Raw genomic sequence first — 15843 nt, 5'->3', positions numbered from 1 at the left:
GCTGGAGGGAGTCCTGGACTCCGTGACTGGTGAGCTGCAGAAGGCAGGAGGTTGGCATGCCTCGTTCTAGAGGGATAATGTAGCTCATTAGGAGCTACAAAATGACAAATGAAGATGTTGAATAGGGGATTCATGAGCCTGTTTCTGAGAGTGTATTGAAGGAAATTTCAAGATAGCATAATTCAGACTTTTGTGTATCTTCTCCATTTTTCCATTTTTCTAATTCTAATTGATAACCTCTAATTTTAACAATTTGTCTTTAAAAAATTTTTAATGTTTATTTATTTTCGAGAGAGAGTGTGAGCAGGGGAGTGGCAAAGAGAGAGGGAGACATGGAATCCGAAGGAGGCTCTGAGCTGTGAGCACGGAGCCCAATGCAGGGCTCAAACCCACAAACTGAGAGGATCATGACTGGGGCCAAGGTCGGCTGCTTAACTGACTGAACCACTCAGGCCCCCCTGATAATCTGTCTTTAAAGCATTGCTTTTAGAGTCAGATCCAGTGAGACTGAAATGGTGCCTTCATTACTCCACTATCTGTTAAAGCAGTATTTATACCAGTAAGTATTTGACGAATACTTAACTTCTTTACAGTTCAGTTCTTGGCTATAATAAAAGCATCTACCGTAAAGAGTTGTTGTGAGGGTTAAGTGAATGAAGCATGTGAAGAATTGAACTCAGTCAAAAGTAGTTAGTCCATAAGTATAGGTTTGCCCAGCAAACAGCAGATAGTAGGTGTTCAAAACGCACTTGCAGAATAAAGAAATGAGGGGCACCTGGGTGGCTCAGTCGGTTGAGAGGCTGACTTTGGCTCAAGTCCGACTTGGCTCACCTCACAGTTTGTGAGTTCGAGCCCCCCATGGAGCTCTCTGCTGTCAGTGCAGAGCCTACTTCGGATCCTCTGTCTCTCTCTCTCTCCCCTGCCCCTGCTCTCTCGTTCTCTCTCTCTCTCTCTCTCAAAAAATAAACATTCGAGAAAATAAAGAAATGATATGCACAGTGATAATAACTCTAAGACTGGCCTTGGGCCTTTTCAAGGAAAACGCTCGATGAAATCAGTGTCATCTTGTCAAATACGTGCACGTCAGTGGTTAGGTGTGCAGGATCTGAAGACAAGTTCCCCAGGCTTATTTTCTGCCCACCAGTTGATGATTGTGTGCCATGTGAGTGAGTAGCTTTTTTTTTTTAACATTTCTATTCCTTAGTTTCCTTAGCTGCAGGGCCGGGATGGCAATAACATCATTCAGATTCAAATAGGTGTGAGGTTTCAATAAGTCTGTTTAGGTAAAGCACTTAGCACAGGGCCTGCTGTCTTACGTGCTCAATAAATGTTAGCTGTTATTCTCTGGCTTGGTTTGGAAAAGCTACAATTGCTTATAGTTGATTCACTTGGGGGATTTGGGGATGTTGTAAAGCTAACTCTTCTAGTTTGTAATTAGGAAAGAAGATCAAGCGGAGTCTTGGCAATTTCCTGCCTCTGAAACCTTGTGTTTTATGAACCACGGAAAGTACCCCAGATTTCTTTTCAACTCCACCCTGGCAAACTGACAAACTTAAATCTTTCCCACCCACTCTCCGTACGTCTCCTGTGGGACTATGAAATTGACGCAAGTATTAGTTGTTTGGTGTATAAGCTCTTTTTCTTTTTTTCTTTTTTTTATTTCTGAGACAGAGATAGAGCAGGAGCAAGGGAGGGACAGAGAGAGAGGGAGACACAGAATCAGAAGCAGGCTCCAGGCTCTGAGCTGTCAGCACAGAGCCCGACGCGGGGCTCGAACTCACGGACCGTGAGATCATGACCTGAGCTGAAGTTGGACGCTCAACCGACTGAGCTACCCAGGCGCCCCTGTATAAGCTCTTTTACTCGTACTAGATTTTCTTCTGGTTTCAACAAACTCAGCTTTATGCCTGCCAGAAGTCCAGCCCTGTTCTGAGACCAGAGTTTGCCTGTTGCTGTGGATTTTATAAAGTCAAAAAGTGGTAGAGAGGAGAAGTTCAAGTGAGGAGGAGGGTTACAAGCGAGGAGTAGCCCTGAACGGCTCTCTCCGTACACTGTAAAAAGAAATCCCAAACCCCCAGACCCAAGACACTGAAACAGCACATTCAGCTGTATGCGTTTTAAAACACAACCATGCGTTAGAGAAACGGGGCCTTCAAAACCTACGTGAGTCGTCTTTCGGCACGAGCTTTGTGGGACCGGATGTGGCAATAAAGGATGGCCCGGAGTGATTTGCAGAGCTCTGAGCTCGCCCTGAAGTAACAACTGATAGGTTACGGACCACAGGCGAAAGAGAACTTTGAAAAAGGACATTGAGATCAAATCAGCTCCTACAGAAGCAAACATGCTGCCAGAGTAGGGAGGTGGGGGACAACAAAGGTCCTGAGTGGGGAGTGAGAAGGAGCCAAACTCACACCTCCCTTCAGAGAACTACAGCAAGCCAGAGCAGAACTGGCCTATACTGGCTCCTGGCCACATTCCTCACAAGAGGTTTGGAGATTGCCAATGGGGAAGATTTAGACATTTTGTTTTCTTTCGTGTTGGAGACCTAAGTCTCCAAAGAAAACCTAGATCATGCACTGCGAATTCTATTTAAACAGGTATTAAATGGTATCCTCATATAAAATTCCTTCTTTGGTTGCTAGCTGTCAAACCAACTCTTAGGTTCTTTATTCCTTCGAGTATTTATTACATGGTAACCATGGTCCAGTAACTGTGCTAGGTGATGAGGTTACAAAGATGAGTAAAACTACCTATTTCCTGACTTCGAGGAGTTGATAATCTGAGGAATGAGGAAGGGAGAATAAAGACATACCTGGCTAATTAGCAAAGGCAGCCTCGTGATGGTGGTGGTGGTGGTGATGCTGATGTTGGCAATGGCGACAGTAGATGGGTTTGAGGATGAGGCAGACTTGGCTGCCTCCCTTCACAGCTCTTTAACCTCAAAGAGGATGCACACACTGTTGTTCCTAACTTTCAGAGTTGAAGAAAAAGATATTTGAAGGAAATGCTGATTCTTAGGTGCTCAATGAATACCAATGTCATACAGGATGGTGGTTTTGAGTCTGAAGCCCATCTCGATCAGGTTCAAAATCCAACTCTAAACTTACTAGCTGTGTGGGATACCTGGGTGGCTCAGTTGGGTAAGCGTTTGACTTTGGTTCAGGTCATGATCTCATGGGTTCATGAGTTCAAGCCCCGCGTCGTGCTCTGTGCTGACAGCCCAGAGCCTGGAGCGTGCTTCGGATATTGTGTCTCCTTCTCTCTCTCTGACCCTCCCCCACTCACACACACACTCTCTCTCTCTCTCAAAAATAAATAAACATTTAAAAAAATTTAAACTTACTAGCTGTGTGATCATGGACAAATTATTTAAAGCCTTTATGCCTCAGTTTCCTTATCTGTGAAATTTGAGTAATAGCAGTAAATAAACTTATCATCTAGGATTACAATGATTAAATGGATCGATATATGTAGACTGGTTCAGCATATAACAAGCACTATGTATGTGCTAAGCTATTTATTATTAACTGCAGTAAACTATGATATGCTTTATAGCAATGCTATTAAGAATGCTAAGGACTGGGGCGCCTGGGTGGCGCAGTCGGTTAAGCGTCCGACTTCAGCCAGGTCACGATCTCGCGGCCCGTGAGTTCGAGCCCCGCGTCAGGCTCTGGGCTGATGGCTCGGAGCCTGGAGCCTGTTTCCGATTCTGTGTCTCCCTCTCTCTCTGCCCCTCCCCTGTTCATGCTCTGTCTCTCTCTGTCCCAAAAATAAAATAAAAAAAAAAAAAAAAAAAAAAAAAAAAGAATGCTAAGGACTGCTACTCACCCTTAAAATGTATAAACAGAAACAGAGATATGGAGACAGACATATAAAAGAGATACTCATGAAATTTTGCTAAATGGGAAAAAAAGCATGCTGATAAAACAGTGAGAAAGAAAACAGAAAGACTGGGGGAGGGAGGGATGGGTGGGTGATGGGCATTGAGGAGGGCACCTGTTGGGATGAGTACTGGGTGTTGTATGGAAGCCAATTTGACAATAAATTTCATATTAAAAAAAAGAAGAAAACAGAAAGACTGGAAGCCAATGTACATAACAACATGAACTATTTATCTTTGAGTGGTAAGATGACAGGGAACTCATTTTCTTTCTTCTTTAAGTTGTATTTTGTAAGTTCTAAAGTTATTGGTTTAATAATTTTAAAATATTTATATATGAGGCACAAGAAAGTTAGGCTATTGAGGCACCTGGGTGGCTTAGTCGGTTGAGCCTCTGACTCTTGATTTTGGCTCAGGTCATGGTCTCACGTTCATGGGTTGGAGCCCCATGTCAGACCCCACATTGGCAGTGTGGAGCCTGCTTGGGATTCTCTTTCTCTCCCTCTCTCTGCCTTTCCCCTGCTCATATACTCTCTCTCAAAATAAATAAATAAATAAATAAATAAATAAATAAACAAACAAACAAACAAACTTAAAAAAAAAAAGGAAGATTATTAAAAATTGCCTTGAGCTGAAATGAAGGAATAAGTTCTGTCAGGAAGGATTCCCTGGGGACAGACACTTGCAGCTAGGCATTAAAGGAAGTAATCCATAAGGACTTTGAAGACATGAGTATCAGTACAGATATCAGAACAAGCTCCCAAGAACTGCCGTGATTGTGTATTATTTGATTATATTGGGAAAAAAATCACACAGAAAACATACATGAGATAAGTCGGCCATTAATCCTCAGTGAAGAGGTCGTGTCTGGACACTGAATATCAGAGTCCACCCTTAATTCTCATTTCTTTTCCTGTATCTGAGGTATCTGGTGGAGACGTTGATCTCTTTCTCTTCTCTCTCTCTCTCTCCCTCTTTTCTCTGCTTCAGAAATATTATCATGGGATCCTGTATTTTGAAGATATCTACAGACAGTTAAGTCTTCTTTGTAACATACCCCACAGAATGGATGCTAACTATACTGCATACTTTCCAGACACAGACAGGAAATGTGAGAACTGGGTAGACCTCCCTATCATGGATTAGAGCCAGGGTAAGGTCCAATCTTATGTGTACTAAGAGCTGAGTCTTTCCTAGGAAGTGGGTGGTGCAGAACAGCAGGGAAGTCCTATCTTTCTGGCTCTTTCTGTGCCTCCCCTCAGACCTCAGTACTCTAATTAAGTGCTAGAATGTGCTTCAGGGCCAACCAGCCCAGGGCCCCTAACAACTATTTCAATCTTCTTGTGTATCAGCCACAACTTAGCCCTCCATCGTGGAAGTCTAAATTCAATAGCAATGACTGGGCAATGTCTCCAACTTATCCAGACATGTTTCTGAAGGGAAGACACGGTGACAGGGAGAAAAGCAGCTTCATTCCTCTCTTTACCTCATGTCTCTCCCTAAGCCCTCCACTTTAATTTCTGGCTAACTTCACAGCCATGTTGACACGACAGAGAGAAGTATTTGCATTGTTTAGTCTACTTTTAATTATTTCAATATGGAGACCATCCCTGGCCACCAGGCAACAAACTGTCCGTTCTTGATTTTCTCCTTACTCTTTCTTCTGGGTTTTGGATATGTGGTTTGGCTGGACCAGGTGCAGCCAGAAACTTCTTGGGAGGTCCAAGGTTTCTCAGAATTTATAATCTACCCAGAGAAAGCCCCTGTAGGGAAACTCCACAGATCTTTCTGTAGTTCCATCCCTGAGAACACCACAGTTGTCCTGCTTCTCCTTGGCCTCCTCAGTGTGATGATCATGTCTTCTTTCTTTAGGACAGGCAGTCTCCCTGATCTTTCCCTTCCTAGGTATAAAGGAAAGACTAGACTCTGAAGCCATACTCTGGGTTCAAGTATCATCTACTTGATGTGTAACTTTGGGCAAATTACTTAGCTATGCTGATCTACCATTTCCTTCTATTTATGAGATGGGATTAGTGAAATAAATCAGAGAGAGAAAGACAAATACTGTATGATCTTACGTATATGTGGAATCTTAAAAAACCCAAACTTGGGGCACCTGCATGGCTCAGTCAGTTAAGCATTCCATTCTTGATCTTGGCTCAGGTCATGATATCATGGTTCATGAGTTCAAACCCTGCACTGGGCTCTGCCCTGATGGCGAGGAGCCTGACTGGTATTCTGTCTCTCCTTCTCTCTTCCCCTCACCTGCTTGTGCTCTCTCTCTCAAAATAAATAAACTTTAAAAAGAAACAAAAAACCCCAAATTCACAGATACAGAGAATGAATTAATATTTGTCAGAGGTGGGGGTTAGGGGATGGGTGAAAGGGGAGGTGGTCAAAGGTACAAACTTCTAGTTATAAGATAAATAAGTCCTGGGGATCTAATGTACAATATAGTGACTATAGTGAATAACATTATATTGTATATATGAAAGTTGCTGACAGGGTAGATATTAAAAGTTCTCATCACAAGAAAAAAATGTAATTATGTGTGGTAACGGATGTTAACTAGGCATGTTGTGGTGATCATTTTGCAACATATACATATATCAATCATTATTCTGTACACCTGAAACTAATATAATGGTATATGTCCTGTTAGATCTTAATTTTTTAAAATATGGGAGTAATACTTTATCTGATATTGTCAAAAAGGCCCAAGGTGATTATATCTGTTTTTGAAAGATATAGAGGATAAAATGCACCAACAAAAGTTACCTAACAAGAAGCACCTAATGCAGCATTTGAAATACACTAATGAGTGGATACTATTTATACTTTCCCCCAATTTCCCATTCTCCTTTCCTGTAACAAGTACGTGCAAAGTCTTTACTACTGTAGGGAAATAGACAAAGGACTACATATTGTGTACAATAACCATGGAGAAATTTCACAGCTTAGCAAAGGACACCACGTTCTTGATTCTGTGACAGATTGGGAGAATTCTGCTTCCCTTGGACTTTGGCTTTAAGCCCTCACATTCTCTTCTCACAAACAAGCCTGAAGATCCAGTGGGTGTTGATTGCACCATCCTTTCAGGTGTCCCCTGTCTCAGTAATAATAGACCCCGTTTCCTTAACACTCTCCATGAACCATGTGTATATAGTATTTCATTTTATCCTTACAACTCCATGAGGCAGATAATGTTACCTCCATTTACTAGTTAGGAAACTGAGGCTCAGAAAGGTTAGGTGTCACAACTAGATTGTTCTGGAGCCACAATACACATGAGGTCTCCATGGCTCCCAAATTTGTGTGCTTGACTCTCACCGTGGTGCCTTGATGCAATAGCACCAAGAGCTGCAAAGCTCTTTACTATTGAGCCCTGTTTTCCAAGGGAGGGATGGATCCAGAAACTTGCTTTGTCTCATGAACCCTCTGGCTTCATGTCCCAAGCAACTTCATGATACATCACTGGCATCTAACAGTCATGGATACCGAAGTCAAATAAGTCCCTCAGAGGTTTACAAGTCAGTAATAGAAAATCATCTAGCCTAGGGCATAAGGGCTCTACAATGTGCTTTCACTGGTGAAGGGGCAGAGTTGGAACACTGAAAAAACTTTTCACCGATACACAGTCTCCCTGTTTTTGTGTTTCCTATACTTTCTGAGAGGGAGGTACACGACTGTTTGCTCTTCATTTCCCCACGGAGCACAGCGCAGCAGTCCTGAAACCACTCAGCCAGGAGGACTTGGCAGCTTCTAAAGGTCATGTCACTGGCCAGTACAGTCTGAGTTGAAGTGATTGCAGACATACAGGGGGTCAGCAGGTGCCAGCCTGAGTGGTGGGGGAATCCACAGTTTCTGGACTGGGAGGAGAGTAGGCATCAAGAGAGGAAACCGGGGGCACCTGGGTGGCTCATTTGGTTAAGCATCCGATGTCGGCTGATGTTATGATTTCGCAGTTCGTGGGTTCGATCCCCGTGTCGGGCTCTGTGCTGATAGCTCGGAGCCTGGAACCTGCTTCGGATTCTGTGTCTCCCTCTCTCTCTGCCCCTTCCCCGCTCATGCTCTGTCTCTGTCTCTCAAAATTGAATAAATGTTAAAAAAAATTGAAAAGAAAAAAGAGAGGAAACCAAATGAAGAACAAGATCATGGAGGAGAAGCAGCTCACTCTTTGTACTTTAAGTGGCCAGGACGTCTTTAATAAGGCAGTGGTGAACAAATAACACATATTGATGGCCTGTGGTGTCCTCAGCACTGTGCTCCAAGCTTTATATGGGCCCTTGGGTACAGCAGAGTTGGAAAGACCTCATTTATCCTAACTCTTCTCCCAACTAGCTTTGAGAAATTGAGAAAATCATGCAACTTCTCCAAGTGTTTCTTTTATCTGTAAAATGGGAGTCATCATGCTGCAGTAAAGCTAGGTGGATAGGAAGCACAGAATGTTTTTGGTGCCTCACCTATATTTCCTTGACACTCAGCGTTCCATACAGGCTGTTGCCTACTGTAAGTGCCTGTGGTAGTCTGCATTCGGCCTTTATCCAGCTACAGGACTGTGCCTTGGGCCACGTCTAAGACAGAATCAACAGAAGCACCTGTGGTTTAATACTCCTGGGAAAGCCCTCAACTAATGAGAGATGGGAGGTAGTGTATAAATACCTGAGTGCTCTCTCCTCTCAGATGGGCCAGCTCTCGGTATGATTTATATTGCCTCTCAGAGACCTCCGGGGAGGCTGAGTCCCCATCACCCACAGTAATAACATGCTCTCTGTTGACTGCCTTCCCTCTTCTGTTTTGCATCTACACTCATCTTCCAGTGCCTCCTGGGGCCCATGGATCCTCGTCTCAGGGTCTGTTTCTGGGGAACCCCGCCTAAAATAATCAAATCATTTTAAGTTGGAGGTAGAGCTGTGCATGTAACTTTGTGAGGTTACTGCGCAGAGAAGTTGAGGGAAGGAAGTGGAGGCTGAAGCAAGTAGAAATAATCTAGAACGGTACGTTCTATGTGCTGGTGTGCTAGGAAGTTAGCAAGAGAGTTAAAGGGGAGGCATGAGCCATGGTGCCACTAGCGTTAGATAGTACTGGGTGGGACATGAGCCATTTCTTCAGAATTATTTTCCTCCAGAAACACAGTGTAACTTGGAAACACAAGCGAAGAAAATGAAAGAGAGGGAGGACTAGGAACAGAAGCAATAAGAAGAGAAAGAGAAGCCCAGGGAATTATCCTCTACCAAGTTACCGCTACTTTACGTCTATTTCCCTGGGGTCTTTGAAAGTCAAGTCTAGGATATGGGGGCACACGAGGGGTCAGCTGTTCTAGCAGGCAAGACGGGAAGCAGTGAAGGCAAACAGTGGATGAAGCAAGATAGATGCCAGGGAAGCTGGAGATAGACCGACGGGGGGAGGTGACAGGCCATGCCTGCAAATGGGATAATAATCTCAGACACACACCTGTGCAAGCTCTGTGTGTAGTTCTTCTGGCCAATGGTGGCGGGGGAGAGGGGGCTATGATGGAGGATTTTAATCTGGGAAGCGTGTGTGGATTCAAGGAATCTGAAAGGTTAACACGGACTTTGAAGTCACTGAAGGTGATGGCCAGGAAGAGGACAGAGGTGAAGGGACATGAGTCAGCCAAGTCTGAGGAAGTGAGAACAGATCTGCGAGTTACAGTGCTGAGAATGGTACGGGCTTCATGTGAACAGCAGATGAGAGCGGGGGAGGACAGTGGGAGGGTGAGAAATCACACTGGAGAGAGGGAATAAAGCTGGTGCCCCACCTCACCCTCTGATTCAAGGGAGTAGGAGAAGGTAAAACCTTCCTGCTAGGAACATTTGGGAGAACAGTGATGTCACAGGAGAGCATGCTTGAGGCAAGGAGAAGGAGGAAACAGATGAAACATGGATTTATGTCAATGGGGATTGTAATAGTTCATTATAGGGGCTCTTGGGTGACTCAGTTGGTTAAGCGTCCAACTTTGGCTCAGGTCATGATCTCACAGTTTGTGAGTTCGAGCCCCGCAGCGGGCTCTGTGCTGACAGCTCGGAGCCTGGAGCCTGCTTCGGATTCTGTGTCTCCTTCTCTCTCTGCCCCTCCCCCACTTGTACTCTGTCTCTCTCTTTCAAAAAAAAAATAAATGTAAAAAATAAAATAAAATAATAATAGTTCATTATATGTGTCACTTTGGCTAGGTCACAATACTCGGGTATTTGGTCAAACATTATTCTCCGTGTTTCTGTGAAAGCATGTCTTAGATGAGCTTAACATTGAAATTGGCAAACTTTCAGTAAAGCAGATCACCCTCCAGAATGTGGGTGACCCCACATTCTGAATGATGGGTGATCCCATCAGCTGAAGGCCTTAACAGAAGAAGACTACCCTCCCCTGAAGAAGGGAGAATTCTAGCAGCAAACTAGAACCACAACATGAGCTGTCCCCTGGGTCTCCAGCCTGCCAAGCCATCCCACAGGGTTTGGACTTGCTGCTTCCACAACAATGTGAGCCAATTCCTTCCATCAGTCAATCAGTTAATCTCGATAGATAGGTCGATAGATAGATAGACTATATATATACACTATATATAAATCTGGTTCTAAATCTACACACACACACACCCTATTGGTTCTGTTTTTCTGGAGAATGCTGACTCATACAGGGACTTGGAGACTGTCCCCACAACGGCATGCAGATCCCAAAGGTTACAGCGAAAGGCAAAATAGTTAAAGAGTCAGGGAGAACACAGGGGTGAGAAGGACAAGACTGACTGAACTGGGAATGTGAGGACAAGGAACAGACCTGAAGGATTCGTGAGAATGATGGCATAAACCCAGGTTCTATCAATTAGGTTTAATTACAGAAAGCAAAAATGATCCTGGTTATTTTAATGAGGTTTGGAAACAACAGAGGGAATCAGGTGCTTACAAAACCTTAGAAATAGCTGGGTCTCCTAAAAGCGGTGCCTGGAACAACACAGCAATCAGGCCTTTTAGGGAGCTGCCCTCTCGCTACGGTCGGGGAGATGGGCACTCGGGGGTGCCTCTGGAAAATGGGGGCTTTGAGAGCACACTGCTTCAGGGAGCTGAACGCCATCAGGGCAGATTTATCTATTAGGTCCAGTAAGCAGTGTCTAGGGCCTGCAAGACTTCTAAGGGCCCATAAAAATATTTAAATTTCTTTTAAAATCAGAAAAAATCTTTAAGGCTGATTTAAAAGTTGTAATATATAATAATTATTCACATTTATCCCAATACAGTCCTGGAATACAATTTTTGTTATTTTCTTAATGGAGGAAGGATCGCATTGAGGCAAAAGCACCTAGGGCCAATGAAAGTCCTAATGTAGCCCTGAAAGTCATTGCTGCGGCCACCTTTGTGACTGTCTTCTGACAGTCACCCAGACTGGTGACCAGGCACTGGAATGTGCTGCAGAGAAAGCCCGTTGGACTGTAGAGACGGGGAAAGAAGCAGAAAGCCTCACTTTGACCTTCCCTGACAGGTGTGAGTGCATCTAATCAGTGGAAATGATTTCATATCCCAAATTCTGGATCGATAGGAGTCTGGGACAGGTAGTTTTTAGATTTCCAGTCTCTGTGGTCCAAAAGACACACATGAAGGAGGTTGGAATGGACGCTGAGTGCCTGTCCCACCACACCACCACACGTGTTAGCAGGAGCACAACAGTGCTTCCCACTAAAAGAAAGGAAGGACAGGTGTCCCTGAAATAAAGTAAGTCAAACTTCGCTGAAAACAAAGGAAATTTTGCTTTCCTCTGCAAGAAGCAACTTCTGTTTCTGGCCAGTAGTGATGATGAATCTCAGGTTCTGATCTCACCCAAATCCGAGTAGATGATACAATTAGACTGAACCAGTACATTTCCCCCTACCCAGTTTTAGTAGCAAAGGAGCCACAAATATGGGGATGGGGGCAATTCATATTCAAGTAAACACAACATTCCAGCTTCTTTTGGTACTTTTCCTTCTCTTGGATCTCATTTTCTACCACTCTTCACCTTGCTCATTGTGCCCCAGCAACACAGGATTCCTTGCTGCTCCTAAAACATGTCAAACCTCCTACCTCAGGGCCTTTGCACTTGCTATTCCTAGGTAGGAAATAGCCTGACTTTCTCACCTCCTTTAGGTCTGTCTTCAGATGGCTACATTATATAAAAAAGGCAATCTCAAGCACTCCCTCTCTGCTCTACCTTCCAACATAGCACCTATCACCTTCTGGCACACTCCATTTTACATATTCATTTGATTGTGATGCATCTTTAGCTCCAGAAAATAAGCTCTATGATGACTGGGGCTATGATTTCTTCATTGCTGTTCCTTTAGCACCTCTTATAGGGCCCAATGCTTATTAAGTGCTCAAAAGTATTTGTGAGTGAGTGAGTACAGACTATTAAGGCCCTCCTCTTCTTCCAGCTCAATTCATTTTAGCTATCTGATCAACTTCAAAATTCTTTGAGATACACATTGTGTATTTAGATCAGAACTGAAACTGAAGAGAATTACAGTCAACAAGTGCTCTGTTTTAGTAATCCAAATTTATAGCTAGATGCTTTCTTGGCAGTTATGCAAACTTCATTTTACAAATGAGGAGAGACTCAAAGACAACCGGCTTGCCGAGGGCTGCACAGGGCCAAAGTTTAGCTCCCCGCTTTAGAGCCTGGAGTCTTTTCTGCTATATACCATAGTGACTTCTACCCTTTAGTATTCCCATTTTCTTTTTTTCTTTTTTTTTTTAACGTTTATTTATTTTTGAGACAGAGACAGAGCATGAATGGGGGAGGGTCAGAGAGAGGGAGACACAGAATCTGAAACAGGCTCCAGGCTCTGAGCTGTCAGCACAGAGCTCGACGCGGGGCTCGAACTCACTGACCGCGAGATCATGACCTGAGCTGAAGTCGGCCGCTCAACCGACTGAGCCACCCAGGCGCCCCTAGTATTCCCATTTTCATGTATATTCTAGGAATCATTGTGGAAAAAAATAAATAACATGGGCAATCCTCCCTTTTACTTTTGTTGAGCTTAGAAAATGACATGGCTCCACATCTTTGGTCATATATGGTTTAAGTATTAGTCTCATGAATTGTGCACATATGAAAGGGATTGGCTTATAACTGTTCATTAGTCCCTAATTCCCTTTAAGATATATGGTTCTTCTCTCGAGAAGAACCAGCCCAATCTCACAATTTGTTATTTGAAGTCCTGTAAATACTGGATAAAAAAAAGTTTTACCAAATCATTACCATTCATTGTGTTCCTATCATCTATTGGCAGTATGACATCCAATTAGGCAATGTTAGCTTCCTTGAAGGTTGAAACATTCACCATCTTGGCAAATAAAAAGTAGTTTCTAGGGACACCTGGGTGGCTCGATGGGTTAAGCGTCTGATTCTTGATGTCAGCTCAGGTCATGATCTCACAGTTCATGAGATCGAGACTGACATTGGGCTTACACTGTCAGTGCAGAGCCTACATGGGATTCTCTGTCTCTGTCTCTCTGCCCTTCCCCCCACTCACCATCTCTGTCTCTCTCTCTCTCTCTCTCTCTCCCTCCCTCTCAAAAATAAATCAACATTAAAAATACAAGTAGTTTCTAGAGTCACTAACCAGGGCAGGCTAAATTCATCTTATCCTGGGGATACCAAAGACTTTTAATTTTTAAAAGAAAATCTAAAAACATCTTGTGCTAAAACCATTATTGCCAACTAAATGGTTCTGTATTCTAGATTTTTCTGACCTTAAAAGAATTCCTATAGTATTTCTCCTTATTCTTATTTGTGTGAGGCTGGCAATCAGAAAAATGAGTCATTAGTTAGGCTTCACTTTGGACAGGTATATTATTTGCAAATAGATGGTACCTGGAGATTCTATTCTAAGATTGGAAAGACTTGTAGCAAGTTTTTCCTGGAACATATTTGCAATGACATTTGACAGAAAGGAGGAAGGGGTAGACCTAGATAGCTAGAGGGATCATCAGCTGTGCTAAGGCCATCTGGAGCATCAAATTTCATTGGGAGAAATTCTGGAAGGCTTACCAGCTGGCAGTGTAAGACACCAGGAATAGGGATTGAGTCTGTCCAAGGGGTGAGAGAAGGCACCCTTTCATCATTAACCTGAAGAAGAATGGCACCGGATAAAGCTCTTCAGACAAGGGACATGCAACTAAATCTTAGTAAAGTGACTTCCCGGTTGGTTGGTTGGTTTGTGTGGGTTTTGTTGTTGGGGGGTCGGGGTTGTAGCCAGATCTATTGTTACATGCAATGCAATTCTGTAGGGACTAGCTGGAACTCAACTTTTTTTTCTCTTCCTATCAAGAAAGAGTATGGAAATACAACTGAATAAAAATTTATTATCGTAGGATATTTTACTTATTTATTTATTTCCTTAAAAAAAATTGCTCAGGTTTTATTCACCAACAGCTCCTCCCTGCCTGCTGCTGTGCCGCCTTCTGCACTCCCAGAATCAGGGGAGGGCCTCTCCTAGGAGCAGAGGTCAGTGAAGAGAGCTGGCAGCCAGTGGTGAGTCTCCTCAGGGGCCTGCAGGTCCCAGCCAGGCCCGCTGTTCCTTCAGCAGGTGTTCTAGCACTTGCCGGGCTCACTTGGCCTCCCACTTAAGACTGGCTTTGCTATCACTGACAGTCACGTAGCCATTTTTCTCTGCCAGCTGCAGCACCACAGTGTGATCCATATTGAGCTCAGCTGGAACAGACTGAATGAGGTAGGTGCCACCCGCAGAGATGATGCCGGAAGCCCGTGGCAGGTGCCTTTAGTTTCTTGATGGCTCTGATCAGGTTGTCTTGGCTGATAGCCTGGGTGAATCTGCCCCTTCCTTTTGAACACCTGTTGTTGTAGTTTCTCCAGAGTTATCATACCTCCATCCCTGTGCTTCAGGGTCAGGCACACTTCAATAATCTGGACTCCCAGCTCATAATAGAAATCTCCCACACCTACCATCTTGGGCCAAAATCCTCTTCCAGAGGGCAGAGGATCACCCCAACGGTGGCACACGTGTCCTGGAACTGCACCCAGAATTCGGGATTCTTCTGAATTTCCTGCTTGTGCTGCTGGCAAATTCCTCCAGGTTAGTCTTGAACATGTCCAACTGCTTTGACATCTGGGCCAGCTGGTCCTCAGCCAAGGCAGTTCCTCACTTCTTATATTTGGCCTCTGCAAGTTTCTTCTTGGCGATGGGACCAGCTCCCACTCTGTGGCGATGCATCCCTGCCTGGGTTCATGGGCCGCCCGCTGCCAGGACCCAGGTCTCCCCATTATTAAAGGGTATTTTAGTTAAGATCTTTCTAAATGATAAAGGCAGAACATCCTACTCAAACTGACTTACTCAGGAGAAGGAATTTATTGGATTATGTAACTGAAAATCCAGGGATAGTGTGGGAACTGTTAGGTTCAGGGTTCAAAAGGTTTCATTAGGATATGATTTTTCTTCATCTCTCAGCTCTGCCTTCCACTGATTAGCTTCAGCCTCAGGTTCCAAATGGAAGCAAATGAGGGCAGAAATTCCAGCTTTATATTGTCTTGGGTTCAAGTCCATTGAGAAAGAGTGTCTGCCCTTATCCCAAAGCTTTAGCAAAGATTTCATTGTATCTTAGAAGCTGTTATGGGCATGTGTCAACCCTTTATCCAAATCTACAGCCTAGAGAATATTAGGCTCTCATTGGCCAGAACACCTCTGGGTTGGGAATGGGAAAATCACCGAACCACTGGGACTGAGAATGGGGATGAAGTCCCTAACTAAAACTTGGGGACTGTTCTAAAGAATGTAAAAGCCCAAATAATCAGAAATGCCCACAAAATAGGGAAGATTTAAAGTTTATTCATATTCAAATTCACTACATTGAATACTGTGTGACAACTGTAGGGGACAACAATGTGTATTGCCAGAAGACTGAGAGAATGAGCAACATTGGGTTGGTAGAAAGCATATAGAACTAAGCATCAGG

The 15843-nt window shown here is 43.8% G+C and overlaps 1 pseudogene; it reads right to left on the bottom strand.

Moving 5' to 3' along the window:
• Positions 1 to 14365: 14365 nt before the first annotated feature.
• LOC122218476 lies at positions 14366 to 15104 on the bottom strand (annotated as a pseudogene).
• Between the last annotated feature and the right edge of the window lie 739 nt (positions 15105 to 15843).

The sequence above is a fragment of the Panthera leo genome, chromosome B1 (assembly GCF_018350215.1).
Source record: "Panthera leo isolate Ple1 chromosome B1, P.leo_Ple1_pat1.1, whole genome shotgun sequence".
Classification (NCBI taxonomy): domain Eukaryota; kingdom Metazoa; phylum Chordata; class Mammalia; order Carnivora; family Felidae; genus Panthera; species Panthera leo.
This window is presented reverse-complemented; position numbering and strand designations above follow the sequence as displayed.